At 39.6% G+C, this 13,839-nt stretch overlaps 1 protein-coding gene across 2 annotated transcripts in view; it reads right to left on the reverse strand.

Moving 5' to 3' along the window:
• Window positions 1–13,839, reverse strand: part of Sugct (succinyl-CoA:glutarate-CoA transferase) — a 728,955-nt gene that overhangs the window by 410,345 nt on the left and 304,771 nt on the right. The gene's annotated exons all lie outside the window — the stretch shown is intronic.

Consider the following 13,839-nt stretch of genomic DNA (forward strand, 5'->3'; position numbering starts at 1 on the left):
GATGACTCAACAGCCTCTGCATTGCTAAAAAGCCTACCCTAAAAATAGCTAACAACATCTAAGGGCTCTATTCCCAAGACTCCCTAGATGATATGTAAGCAGTTCATCTGGTTAGGATCTCTCAACCTCAACAATGCTTACTGTTGATATGGCATGAAGAAAAGGCATGAAGAATCTTGTATCTTTCATTAATTTCTTGAGTCTTGTAGTTTTAGTCACTTCCTGTGCCTTCTATGATTTGTTCAATCCCTGAGTCTTAAAAGCTTCCCTCCTCCCTCTAGGAGGTAATGTTTCAATATGAAGGAAACTGCAACATAAAATTCCATCCCTTGGATTCTTTCTGCTTTGTCCTCTACAATTCTCCGTGAGTCTGGAAGGGAATAATATAGCTGTCTGACTAAATATATGACTATTGCTAGTTATATTAATCTATGAACCTAAGTATAAATGTTGACAGACATACCACATCTTTTTATCAAATAATGGCAGTGACCTTTCCAATCAGAAAGCCAAATATTAGACCATAATAGTCTGGTCATTACTGCAGCAGTAGGCACATCATAATGCTACTAAACAGGGTATGTAGCTGAACAGGATTACTGAAAACAGTTCTCCCTTAGCATCCTATATAGTGCTTCCTGGTACTAAAGAAAGCCAGAAAGCAGGTGAAATCTTCCAGCTTTATTTCAACCTGATCTTTCCCTGTTCTGCAGCAAAAACATGTAGCATCACCAACACCGTGGACTTGCCACCTGGCTTTAGCATGTAACCAATAGTGGTAGTAATAACCTTTGTGGTTTGTTTAGCTTTAGGGGCCTCCCTCGTCCATAATTAATAAGTAGTAAGATTCCTCTGGCATTGGGATTATCATTCATCCTCTCGTTCTTGAGAGTATTTTCTGCCCTTAATGATGTCTTTGTTCTTTGTATATATTGGATCTTAAAGAGGATAGTGTGTTCTCTGAAGGTCTACTGTCATCTATTCCAAATGCCTTGTGGTCTTGACTAAAGAAACAAATAAAAGAGACATTAAAAAAGCAATGCTCAGCTGGGCATGGTGGCGCACGCCTTTAATCCCAGCACTCGGGAGGCAGAGGCAGGCGGATTTCTGAGTTCGAGGCTAGCCTGGTCTACAAAGTGAGTTCCAGGACAGCCAGGGCTATACACAGAAACCCTGTCTTGAAAAAAAAAAAAAAAGCAATGCTCATTACAGCTGCTATAGGTGAAAAATACTCCATCTAGCCACCTAGCCACCTAGCCACCCATACCCCACAGTCCTTTTTCATGAACCACACAGCCTTCTTACCCTAGAGTGCTGCTACCACTACCATAGGGCTATTACATCTCTCCCCTCTCCTGATGCTCTTGGGATGGGGAAAGCTTGAGATGTTCAGCCTACCTTAGACCTGGTGGAGTCATGGTCACAATTTAGCATGCAATGCTGGCCATTAGAAGTGGCTCCTCAGCACTGACAGGCTCTGGACCCACACTGGCTCTTGCCTTACCTATTGGTCACACTTGAAAGTGTCTAGGCTGGGTGAACAGCCTCCACCCGTAATACACTTTACTGTAAGGGAGAGATATACACTGCCACATACTCAAAACCAGTTCTTCAGCTCTTGGTCAAGCTTAATCTTTTTGACCTATGCTGTTTTATCATTTATGTCTTCTGTGAACTGTTTCTCAGATCTTACAGCCTTCTAGAACCTCACTGGCATAACATTTGGTTTTCTGTCCATTTTTTTCCTTAGAAACACTTATTGGACACAAACCTTGCCACACTTACCTTCAAGTGACCTGTCTTCTGCCTTTAATCATCCCCCTCTTAATTGTTTTATAGCTTTAGAAATCAATTTACATGCTTGTCTAAATCAGTTAGATCCACCAAAGCCTCTCCAAGTTCATTAAAATCACATCTCACCATGGAGTTTGGCACAGTCACTAAAGCGCCATGCTAGCTTTGAGGTCCCTACCAAATCAACCTCTTCCTTAGCTCTCCTGCATACATGGTCTTACCCAGATGAATGCACTGGACATCAAACGCAATCTCTCACATGCTTCAGTCTCCTGGTAAACTACCCATCTTTTCTCCACTGTATTCTAGTCCTTGATCTCTGTGGGAGTCTTAGCTAGAAATAACCAAATGCCTCTACTTACTCCTGCAAGCAAGGCCGTCAAGACCTGACTTCCTTAGTTTGTCTCTATCTTAAGGAGGGACAGGTCGGTACAGTGCCTAGTTTCTCCAATTTCTCTGTACTCAGAATAATCAAATCCACCCCCATTTCTCATAGCATCACAAGCTAGGCTGGGAGATTAAAAGTTGTTCTTTGTTCAGTCTAGTGACATGTGTTTTAAATCACAACACTCGGAAAGCAGGCACAGGCAGATCTCTGAGTTTGAGGCCTGATTTACAGAGTGAGTTCCAGGGAAGTCAGGGCTACAAAAAGAAATCGTACCTCAAAAAAAAAAAAAACCCTAATAAATAATAACATAATTAATACTAATAATACTAATGCCAGTACTAGTAATAAATGTTGTTCGTAATTTAAGCAGCTCAGATGCTGAATGTTCCATAGCTAACATAGTTTCTGATACTTGACCATTCTGAAAGTCTCCATTCTCATGCTAACTCACAGATGTCCCTGCCCTCTCTATTAAAGATCAGACATCAGAGGCATCTTCCACAACTTCTATCTTGCTTATTTCCTATTCACTGCCCAATTCTTTCCACAGGTTACAGGTTACAAATTTTTGCATCCCATGAAATGTTCCTTAGCACAGACACAATTTAAACTCCTTTGCTTGTATCATACCAAATGTAAAAAAAAAAAAAAAAAGGAATGTATGTCAATAACTCTATCCCAGAAGTTCTCAACCGATGGGTCACTACCCTTTGGGAGTTAAATGACCCTTTAACAGGGACTGCCAAAGACCATTACAAAACATAGATATTTATATTATGATTAATAACAGTAGCAAAATTATAGTTATGAAGTAGAAAGAAAAATAATTTTATGGTCACCACAACATGAAGAACTGTGTTAAAGGATCACAGTGTGAGTAAGATGGAGAACCACTGCTGTAATCCCTCTTCCCCTTTGGCTTCCTTTACCCCACAAACCAGAGGTTAATGTGGTTGAGAATATCTGTATGTCTTTCCTGCACTGTAATTTCTTATTTACACAGAAACATTCTTTCTGGGAAATTAGCTGAGCCTTAGTTGCATGTCTTACCACCCACAGTAAAGTCATGCAAATGAAGCTGCATCCTGCTCATGAACATCATGTCCTTTATGAACTACTTTCAGAGACTGTAACATAGCTATAAGTCTATTAGTGGTTTAGAGAGCACCTCCACAATAACTAAAGTTCTAGATCCCATGTATAAATTGGCATGCCAACCAAAACTAAGCAGAAGATGGTGGCTAGCCAGTGATACTACACTTAAGATGGTTTGACTTTGGTTGCATACCCTATCATCCATTGCAGGGACCGTGTAACCACTCCTCCCCAACTTAGTTTTGATTTTGAAGGTCACTATTCAGACAGCAACTCTGTTGTGTGATTTTTCTCAGGGAGAAGTGAACAAGCTCACACAAAATACAGATAAGAGACCAAAGTAATGATTCCTCTAAAACCAGTCTGTGGACTAGTGGGCCTATTGGGTTTACCTACAGAAGAATAGGTGGGCAGCTACTTATATGAAGCAGGAGTAACTCAAAATCAGCTGCTTCACTGAAAAGTCCACCCCAATATGGGCTATCAACATACATTTCTGAATTGCAAATTTTTCATTTGATTATTCATATCTTTAATACATTTGCTAAACACTTGTACTTTTCCATTTAGTTAGAATGCCTGTAATGCTTAGAAGAGAAATTTAAGAACAGCTGTATTATAGTCTTTGTGAATTAATTCAAACATGTGTTGTGCTGGTATTGGCATAAACAACTTTCTGTCTTTTCTTGAGAAACTTTAGATTCCTCATTTTCTGAATAATTTTAGATAGTATCCCAGACATTTTAAACACGGTACCAAGAACTTTTGGGTTGGGCCTAGAGAAATGGCTCAGGGGTTAAGAATACTTGCTACCTTGTAGAAGGCCCGGCTTTGGTTCCCAGTACTAGCCTCAAAAGGCTCACAACCACCCTTAAGTTCAATTCACTGAGATTTGATGCCCTCTTCTGGCCTCCTCGGGCACCTTCATACACATAGTACACTTATAGACAAGAAACTACACATAAATAAAAATAATGAAATTAGGACTTCTGGATCACACCTACAGATCCAGACGCATACAGGTTAGACTCCTTCCCCATATCTATCTTCTCTGCCCACTGAGTCTTCCAGGGCACTTCCAGCTGCCCTGAGTTTCCTGCTGTCCCCATTGGACCTCCTCATTCTCCCACCACCTCTCAGCCCACCTTCATTAGACCTGCTGATCTTAAACCACACAGCCCAAGGATATCCGTAAGAGATCTGCCACATCCAGATTACTGAGGTTAGCTCCCCTACTACAACAGAAACATCCAAGGGCTAAAGGTATCCAGATGGCTAAAGGCCCTCTAAAGAAAACAATCAACAAAAACCGGGGCAATATGACACCTTCAGAGTACAGTTACCCTACTACAGCAAGCCCTGGATATCCTAACACAACTGGAGCACAAGAAAATGATCTTAAATCCAATCTTATAAAGATGACAGGGGCCTTTAAAGAGATGACGAATAAATCCCTTAAAGAACTACAGGAAAACACAATCAAACAGGTGAAGGAAATAAATGAATCTGCTCAAGACCTGAATGTAGAAACAGAAGCAATAAAGAAAACACAAACTGAGGGAATCCTGGAGACAGAAACCTAGGGAAGAGAACAGGAGCAACAGAATACAGGAGATGGAAAAGAGAATTGCAGGTGTATAAAATACAATAGATTAAGTTGGTACATCAACTTAATTCCCAACTGAAAACATCCAGGAAATCTTGGATACCATTAAAAAACCTAACCTAAGAAAAACAGGAATGGAAGGAGGTTAAGTATCCCAACTCCAAAGACCAGAAAATATTTCAACAAAATCATAGAAGAAAACTTTCCTAACCTAAAGAAAAAAAATGCAAACAGACCCAAGAGGCATGGTGGAGTAGCCATTCTAATGGAACAGAAAGTGGGTAATATCCTTGATTGTGTTGGTAAAAGAGAAAATTGCTTCAACAGATCACCAATGGCTCAGGCTCTAAGATCAACAGCTGATAAATGGGACCTCATGAAATGGCAAATTTTCTGTAATGCAAAGGACACTGTCATTAAGACAAAACAGCAACCTACAAATGGTGGAAGGATATTCACCAAACCTACATCTGAGAGAAGGCTAATATCCAAAATTGTATAAAGAACTCAAGAAGTTAGACATCAACAACCCAAATAACCCAATTGAAAAATGGGGTATACAGCTAAACAGATTTCTCAACAGAGGAATCTTAAATGGAGAGAAACACTTTTAAAATGTTCAAAGTCCTTACTCCTCAGGGAAATGTAAATCAAAACAACTCTGAGGTTCCATTTTACACCTACCAGAATGGCTAAGATCAAAAACTCAAATGATAGTACATGCTGACAAGGATTTGGAATAGGGGACTACTCCTCCATTGCTGGTAGGAATACAAACTTGTACAACCACTTTGGAAATCAATTTGGCAGTTTCTCAGAAAACTGGAAATAGTTCTACCTCAAGACCCAGCAATACCACTCCTGGGCATATATGCAAAAGAAGCCCCACCATATCACAGGGACACTTGTTAAAATATATTCATAGCAGTTTTATTCGTAATAGCCAGAAACTGGAAACAACCTAGATTCCCCTCAACTGAAGAATGGAAAAAGAAAATGTGGTACATCTGCACAATGGAATACTATTCAGCTATTAAAAACAAAGACATCATGAATTTGCAGGAAAGTGGACTAAACTGAGTGAGGTAACCCAGACCCCAAAGGACTTACAAATGGATGTTAGCCACAAAACATAGGATACACATGCCACACTCCACAGATCCAAAGACATTAAGGGCATCTCGAATATGTGCCAGAGATCAGGGATGAGGATGGCCCCCAAGAATCAATGGAGGTGATCCTAGCTGAGACTCAGAGCACTGGGGATATATAACCTTAAGAGTCCACTTCTATAGCCAGGCAGGAACCCCAGTGGAACAATAGGGACACCAACTCAGTCACTAAGGCCCCAAATTTGTCCTGCCTACAAGAAATGCAGGGGATGGAGCAGAGACTGGTGGAGCAATAACCAACCCCACCAGCAACACATCCCATGGTCAAGCACCAATCTCTGACACTATCAGTAATACTCTGCTATGCCTGCAGACGGGAGCCTAGCGTGGCTGTCCTCTGAGAGGACCCAGCAGCTGACTAAGACAGATGCAGAGGCCCACAGCCAAACATTGGATGGAGTGTGGGGACTCTTATGAAAACGTTGGAAGGGAGAATTGAGGGCCCCTAAGGGGATAGGAACCCACAGAAATACAAACAGAATCAAATAATCCAGACCCTTGGAGGCTCTCAGAAACTGACACACCAACCAAAGAGATGGACCTAGACACCTTCTCCCATGCATGCACATGTGCACACGTGTGCACACATACACACACACACACACACGGGCATGTAGTAGATGTGCAGCTCAGTCTTTATGTGGGTCTGGAACAACCAGAGCAGAGTCTATACCTAAAGTTGTTGTCTGTCTATGGAACCAGTTCCCCTAACTCAGCTGTTTTGTCTGGCTTTATTGGGAAAAGAAGCATCTAGCCATGCAGAGACTTGATGTGCTGGAGTAAAAGGAGCCTCCACTCTCTCAGAGGGAAAGGGGAGTGCGATGGGGGGGGGGGGCGTGGGAGGGAGGGCAGTGATCAGAATGTAAAGTGAATATTTTTTTCTTTTTTTTTTTGATTTTGATATTTTTTATTAGATATTTTCTTTATTTACATTTCAGATGTTATCCCCTTTCCTGGTTTCCCCTCCAAAAATCTTCTATTCCCGCCCCCCTCCCCCTGCTCCTTAACCCTCCCACTCCCATTCCTGGTCCTGGCATTCCCCTATAATGGGGCAAAGATCCTTCAAAGGACCTAGGGCTTCTCCTCCCATTGATGACCGACTAGGCCATCCTCTGCTACATATACAGCTAGAGCCATGAGTCCCACCATGTGTTTTGTTTATTTAGTGGTTTAGAATGTAAAGTGAATATTTTTAAGGTATTAATAATAATAATAATAATAATAATAATAAAACTTCTAAGTCTCCTTTAAATCCTGTAGAAACTTATTGATGCTATTGTTTTTAGAAGTTGCCTTGCTTAGTTCTAAACTGCAAGTTTCATCACAGCTTTCATCATTTTGGATTTAATATTGGTTCAATTTTCAAGCCTTTTCAGTGCCATTTGAACCTGTCTTGTATGTACTCCATTAGTAATCACACTGTAAGCTGAGCATGTATGTTGATTCTGCTCACAGTGTTTTGGGTGCAGTAATTAGAATCAGATCAGTGTATATGCAGCACAAATGTAAGCCCAGAACTCATAAACAACTTCAAGGATTGTTCTGAAAACCGTTTCCCTCTCTGCAGTCTTTCTCTCTGATTATTCCACTTTCAGTGTGTACTTCTAGGTCAGAGCCAAATGGCCAGAACACAGGTCAACAGCACCACAGATCCACGCCTTTGAGTAACCTGAACCATGGAGAAAAGTTTCTTTCCTAGTGGACTCTGCGATTCTTCAGTGGCTAGCACAGAAGAAAGTATAGAGGATAAAAAGGAATATCACCACATGGAGACCACAACTCACTTTTAATTTTCCTTGTACAGCAATAAAGATTACCTCTGGAGCTCACTTCCCTTGCCTGTTGCCCACTGTTCCACTTCAGGCTCCATTGAACTGATCTGCTGCCAGTTTACCAGAGCTTCACATTCTGATATTCTTTAATGCTCCTGCTGTCTGCTCACAGAGGCCTCAAGCAGATTCCCCCTCTTTGGTACCCAGGTCTTATCACAAAGCTCTGTTAAAGGGGAAGTGTGCTACCTGGGTCTTTCCTAGAACTAGAATTATCCTATCCAAGCTTTTAAAGGCCAGTTAATAAATGCCTCTTGTGAGCCAGGGGCATGCTATGTTTTGTTTATGTAACTAGCCCTTAAGGTCCCCATAATCTATACATTGGTATAGCTATATATTATAATCTACATTTTATAAGGACACAGATGTTTAGAAAAGATTATATACTTTAACCATGGTTACCTAACTAGAAGTAGGACTCATAAAGCCCGTAGAAATCATGCTGTAATGTCCCCAGACCACCTGCACCTGAATCAAGTATAATATTTATTAAAGTTGAAATTTCCTGTGCCCTACCTCAAATACACCAGTCAAATCTTTGAGAATGTGACTATCAGAGATTCTAAATATATTGAAGTTGAAAACCAACACATTCTGTACCCAGTGAAGGAAACCATCAGTCCAAATGACTTTAAAGGGGATGTCAATATACTTCAAATAGAAATAGCCATAAATGTTGGCATCAATCAGTTTAAAATAGCTTACATATGCTCACTTTCCCTGCTCTTCTGCATCATGTTAAGGGACATAAAATAGAAATTGTCATAAACCAAGGTTCACTTTATATATATAGCAGTATATTTCAGACCCCAACCCTTGAATTTGTGCTCTGACTCTGACCCCTGAACACAAGCACTTCCTTATAGTGTGCCTCCTGTTAATCAACCAGTATATCAAATTCTATTTTAGAAAGAGAGGATTTAAGTAAATCCCATCCAGTCATCACTGACAACTGCCCCTGCCCTTCCTATGAGGCAGAGTTGTTCTGACTCTTCTAAAGAAGCTGACTCGGACTCACTTCTGTGAGGCCAGTTTGCATGAGACCATCCCTAAGAGATAAGTGTGAATGAAATGTGTATATATATATATATATATATATATATATATATATATATATATATAACAATTTATTCCTTATGTATTGCTGGTAAGAAAAGAAAATTTTGTATCCAAGTAAACATACCAAAGATTTTTTTTTAACTTTGATGAAAAGAAATGTACAAGTTTACATGCAATGATGAAATGACAAAGATCGAGAAAGTTAATCAAAGTGCAGTGCTCACTTGGCAAACCCACAAATAAACTAAATACCATAGAAACCCTCCACACAGAACACTTCCTCTGAGGTCTTGGAGGTTTTATAGGTACCGCCTTGATGGCTCATAGCAGGGATTATCATTCCTAACTCACATATGGGAAAAGCAAAGTCAAGTATGCCATTATATCGGGGCCTATGACAGTCTCCCTTTTGAAACAATGTGAAAGCATATTATAGGGGTAAGTTGTATTTTAGTATAAAATGTGCAGCAAACCTTCTGCTTTAAAATAAAAGTCTTTTCCAAAACTGTTCTTACAAATACTTATGAAAAAGCTTAAACATTTCAAAATGATCAGCAGTAATGAATCAAAAAAACTTGAATGTATCAACTTGAGAAAGACAGACAGACAGACACACACACACACACACACACACAGAGAGAGAGAGAGAGAGAGAGAGAGAGAGAGAGAGAGAGAGAGAGAGAGAGACTGTAAACATATGGCTCAGGAGGCAAACCTGTACTTGTTTAGAGTGCAGAGCTGAAGTTTCCATCTCTGAAGTTGAGCACAGGAATGACTTCACCGTCAAGGGTTTCCGTATGTTTCATATTTTTAAAGCTGACCATTCATAATAAAGATTCTTTGATCCAAGATCAAATGTTTGAATCAATTCTCTCTACACACCCTGGGTCACCATTATAAAGGCTTCACCCTCCCTCCTATCTTAGCCTCACCAGCACTTCCTGCATTCATAACCATCCCCTCTTGTCTGTCACCTTCTCTGCAGTCTTTCCCCCCTCTTTGCTGTTGGTTTTAGCTCTGCTTGTTAACCTCTCACACAAAAGAGGCACCATGATAAATAATTCTTGAACATAATAGGTTAACTGCTATAATGAAAATAATTCCCATGAGAGATTCAGGAATCTTTTAATAAGACAAAAAAGTCTATGGTCACATAGTTGGTAAAAAATCTAATCTTCTCTCAGACAGGAAAAATTTTTTCAATAGATGAAACCCTTGTCTATATGCAAAAAAATAAAATAAGGGTAAAACAATCATATTTTAATTAGCTTATATCTCTTGGATTTAAACTAGTGAAAGTGAAATGACACTTTAAAAATTTCAAAAATCAGTATTTTATTTTTAAAAGGGTCTAAAAACAAGTGTACAGTTGAGATAGAAAGTGAAAATATTAGAGACTGTCTAGCCAATACTTAAAGTTTAGCATATTCCTATCCTAAATTGATTCAAGTATTTTAAAGCTTTCTTGGGCCTTACTGAGAAGAAACATTTTTAATATAACTCTAATTTCTAAACTATTTAAGTATGAACCCAACAGAAAGATATGCATTAAACAAAGACAAACAAAAAACCTTAAAATTTCTAGCAGACAGAGGGAGATTGGGAATGAGAAGGGAAAGAAACAGGACTAAAAATGCCCCCAAAATTGAAAAAAGTGTTTATGTATGTATGCATGTATGTAAATGTATATATAAATGTAACCTTAATAAATCAAAGCAAGAGATGCCATCAATTTGAGACGATCAGAGAAGGCAACATGAAAAGGGTTGGAGGGAGAAAAGGGAAGGGGACAATGATACATTTATACATTAATTAAAATTTAATTGAGAAAATTATAAGTCATAGTTTCTCATTTCAACCTAGATACTACACTAACAACAACAACAGAAAAAAACAAATAAGCAAACAAAAAAGTTGTCCAGAACCCACAAGAAGAAAAGATACCTTTACATGCATACCTTAGGGTACACAAATACATAAGCATACAAAATGCAAGAAAGAATGAAAAGAAGAAAGGAAGAAAGAAAGGAAAGAAGGAAGGAAGAAAACAGAGATAGAAAGAACAAAGAAGTAAGAAAGGAAGTAATAGCCCTTCCGGTCAGCGCCAGCACTGGGTCACCTAGGGCGTGGAGTCGGCAGACACCCCCACGGTCCCTACAGGACTCTGCACTCAATCTTAGGATCACTGGTGAGCAGAACACAGCATCGGTTCCAATCCAATTGCACGGGACCTGAGACAGCAGTAGGGAAGCAGAAAACCAGCATGACCAGGAGCACAAGTCCCTTCTGGTCAGCACCAGCACTGGGTCACGGTCATCTTGGGTGCGGAATTGGTGGACACCCCCACAGTCCCCAGAGGACTCTCCACATGATCTTAGGATCACTGGTAAGTACAACACAACATCAGTTCCAATCCTATTGTGACGGGCTTGTGACAGCAGGAACAAGGACACCAGAGCCCTTGCTCAGGTTCCTTTTGATCAGTACTGGTTTACATTGGTTTCGAACAGACCAGACAGCTCCACAATCCTCAAAGGAGAGACCACTTCCATGCACTGTAACACGCCCAGCATCTTAGGATAACAGGGCCCCACGATAACAGGAGCTGGGTCACAACACTATTTCAGGGTCTCAGAGGAAGCTTGACTACCAAGAACTCTGATACACCCAGAATCTCAAGTTCACAGGAGCCCACAATCAAAGGATCACAGAGAAAGCTGGACTCTGAGGAGTCCTGAATCAACTGGGATTATAGGAAGGACAAGCTCCAATCTGATATATTGAGGCCAACAAGCACTTGAGATAATCAGATGGCAGGAGGCAAGCGTAAGAACNGAAGCAACAGAAACCAAGGTTACTCGGCATCATCAGAACCAAACTCTCCCACCAGAGCAAGTCCTGGATACACCATCACACCAGAAAAGCAAGACATAAATCTAAAGTCACTTCTCATGATGATGATGGAGGACTTTAAGATGGAAATACAGGAAAAGACAGGAAAACAGCTAGAAGCCCTTAAAGAGGAAACACAAAAATCCCTTAGTGACACGAAAACACTGCCAAAAAGGTGATAGAATTGAACAAACCACCCAGTATGTAAAAATGGAAGTATAAACAATAAAGAAATCACAAAGGGAGACAACTCTGGAGATAGAAATACTAGGAAAGAAATCAGGAACAATAGATGCAAGCATCAGCAACAGAATACAAGAGATGGAAGAGAGAATCTCCGGTGCAGAAGATTCCATAGAAAACATGAACACAACAATCAAAGAAAATGTAAAATGCAAAAAGATCCTAACTCAAAACATCCAGGAAATCAAGGACACAATGAGAACACCAAATCTAAGATTAATAGGTACAGATGAAAATGAAGATTTTCAACTTAAAGGGCCAGTAAATATCTTCAACAAAATTATAGAAGAAAACTTCCCCAACCTAAAGAAAATGATGACCATGAACATACAAGAAGCCTACAGAACTCCAAATAGACTGGACCAGAAAAGAAATTCCTCCCAACACATAATAATCAGAACAACAAATGCATTAAATAAAGACAGAATATTAAAAGCAGTAAGGGAAAAGGGTCAAATAACATATAAAGGCAGAACTATTCGAATTACACCAGACTTCTCACCAAAGATTATGAAAGCCAGATGATCCTGGACAGATGTTATACAGACCCTAAGAGAACACAAATGTCAGCCCAGGCTACTATACCCAGCTAAACTCTCAATTACCATAGATGGAGAAACCAAAGTATGCCGTGACAAAACCAAATTAACACAATATCTTTCCACGAATCCAGCCTTTCATAGGATAATAACGGGAAAACACCAAAACAAGGATGGAAAATACACCCTAGAAAAAGCAAGAAAGTAATCCTTCAACAAACCTAAAGGAAGACAGCCACAAGAACAGAATCCCAACTCTAAAAAAAAATAATAATAACAGGAAACAACACTTACTCTTCTTTAATATCTCTTAATATCAATGGACTCAATTCCCCAATAAAAAGGCATAGACTAACAGACTAGCTACACAAACAGGACCCAACATTTTGTTGCTTACAGAAAACCCACCTCAGGGAAAAAGACAGACACTACCTCAGAGTAAAAGGCTGGAAAATAATTTTCCAAGTAAACAGTCCGAAGAAACAAGCTGGAGTAGCCATTCTAATATCGAAAAAAAAAATTCACTTCCAACCCAAAGTTATCAAAAAAAGACAAGGAGGGACACTTCATACTCATCAAAGGTAAAATCTTCCAAGATGAACTCTCAATTCTGAATATCTATGCTCCAAATGCAAGGGCAGTCATACTTATTACAGAAACTTTAGTAAAGCTCAAAGCACACATTGCACCTCACACAATAATAATAAGAGTTCAACACCCAACTCTCATCAATAGGCAGATCTTAGAAACAGAAACTAAACAGAGACACAGTGAAACTAACAGAAGTTATGAAACAAATGGATTTAACAGATATATACAGAACATTTTATCCTAAAACAAAAGGATATACCTTCTTCTCACCACCTCAAGGTTCCTTCTCCAAAACTGATCATATAATTGGTCACAAAACAGGCCTCAACAGATACAAAAATATTGAAACTGTCCCATCCATCCTATCAGATCACCACGGACTAAGGCTGATCTTCAATAACAACATAAATAATACAAAGCCAGCATTCATGTGGAAGCTGAACAACATTCTCCTCAATGATACCTTGGTCAAGGAAGAAATAAAGAAATTAAAGACTTTATAGAGTTTAATGAAAATGAAGCAACAACATACCCAAACTTATGGCATATAATGAAAGCATTACTAAGAGGAAAACTCATAGCTCTGAGTGCTGCCGGAAAGAAACTGGAGAGAGCATACACTAGCAGCTTG

Source organism: Mus pahari, chromosome 16 (assembly GCF_900095145.1).
Source record: "Mus pahari chromosome 16, PAHARI_EIJ_v1.1, whole genome shotgun sequence".
Taxonomy (NCBI): Eukaryota; Metazoa; Chordata; class Mammalia; order Rodentia; family Muridae; genus Mus; species Mus pahari.